The 1,160-nt window shown below is 34.8% G+C and overlaps 1 protein-coding gene across 1 annotated transcript in view; it reads left to right on the top strand.

The window, feature by feature from the left end:
• Nucleotides 1–1,160, top strand: part of LOC101659799 (WASH complex subunit 2A) — a 96,192-nt gene that overhangs the window by 51,853 nt on the left and 43,179 nt on the right. The gene's annotated exons all lie outside the window — the stretch shown is intronic.

Raw genomic sequence — 1,160 nt, 5'->3', positions numbered from 1 at the left:
CTGTCTCCATTCACCCACTTTTCTGTTGTTTGTCCCCCTGGGAGGGGGTTATATGTCAATCATTGTGATTGATTCCCCGTTTCTCCCCCTACCTTTCCCTTAACCTCCTGGTATCATCGCTACTCTCATTCTTGGTCCAGAAGGGATGTTAGGAATTTCTACTACTATTATATTTAGTGTTTTTTAATCAAGGAGGGATGTGGTATTTTATTGAATTTCTTTTCAGTATAATTTGCTTTAATCATATGATTCTTTTGTTGAAATTTTTATTTTCTTTGTTCATAGGTTTGTTAGTCTGTAATTTTCTATTTTGGTAATGTCTTTGCCTGGTTTTGGTACCAGGGCTGTACTTGTTTCATAACATGAGCTTGGCAATTTGTTATATTTTTCTGTATTCTGGAATAGTTTGTGAAGACTTGGTGTTAACACTTCACTATATGCAAGGGTGTGTTCCTCAGTAAAAACTTCTGGCTCTCGACTTTTTGTTGTTGGGAGTTATTAAATGACCCCATCTATTTCTTCTTGTATTATAGGTCTGTTAAGGTTTTCTCTGTAAATCTGTGTTAATTTAGGTAGGTAATGTGTTTCTATAAATTTTTCTATTTCTTCTAGATTTCAGTGTTTTTGGAATACAGTCTCACAATATTATGTAACTATTTCAGTTGCCTCTGTTGTGATGTATCTCACTTAATTTATTTGTATATGCTTTGGCTGCTTTTCCTCTTAGGCTTGCCACTGATTATAAATTTTGTTAATCTTTTCAAAGAATCAACTTACTTTGTTGCTTCACTTCCCCCTCCTCCTTTGGTTTACTTTTTTCTGCCAACAGTTTTATTGCATATAATTCACATATTATAAAATTCAATATTTCAGTTACATCAAGAAGTGAGTCATCACCACACATTTTCTTCAGTCTTATACTCATTATTAGTTCTCCGTTTTCCCTCTAACCTCACTTTCCATACCACCAAGAAATCATTAATCTGTTAGATTTATCTATCTTGGATTTCATATACAGAAAAACATTAAAAAACAAAGAACAAGAACATAAAAAATAAAACCAACAGGAAGAAGAGGGGATAACAAACCCAGGGACAAGGGAACAACAAGCGATCCAAATTGGTGGGGAGGTGGGTGTGGGAGACCTGGTAGGGCAGGAT

The sequence above is a fragment of the Echinops telfairi genome, unplaced genomic scaffold (genome assembly GCF_000313985.2).
Source record: "Echinops telfairi isolate 266 unplaced genomic scaffold, ASM31398v2 ScPeMD7_7465;HRSCAF=8503, whole genome shotgun sequence".
Lineage (NCBI taxonomy): Eukaryota > Metazoa > Chordata > Mammalia > Afrosoricida > Tenrecidae > Echinops > Echinops telfairi.
Note: the sequence above shows the minus strand (reverse complement) of the source record. Positions and strands in the feature narration are given on the sequence as shown.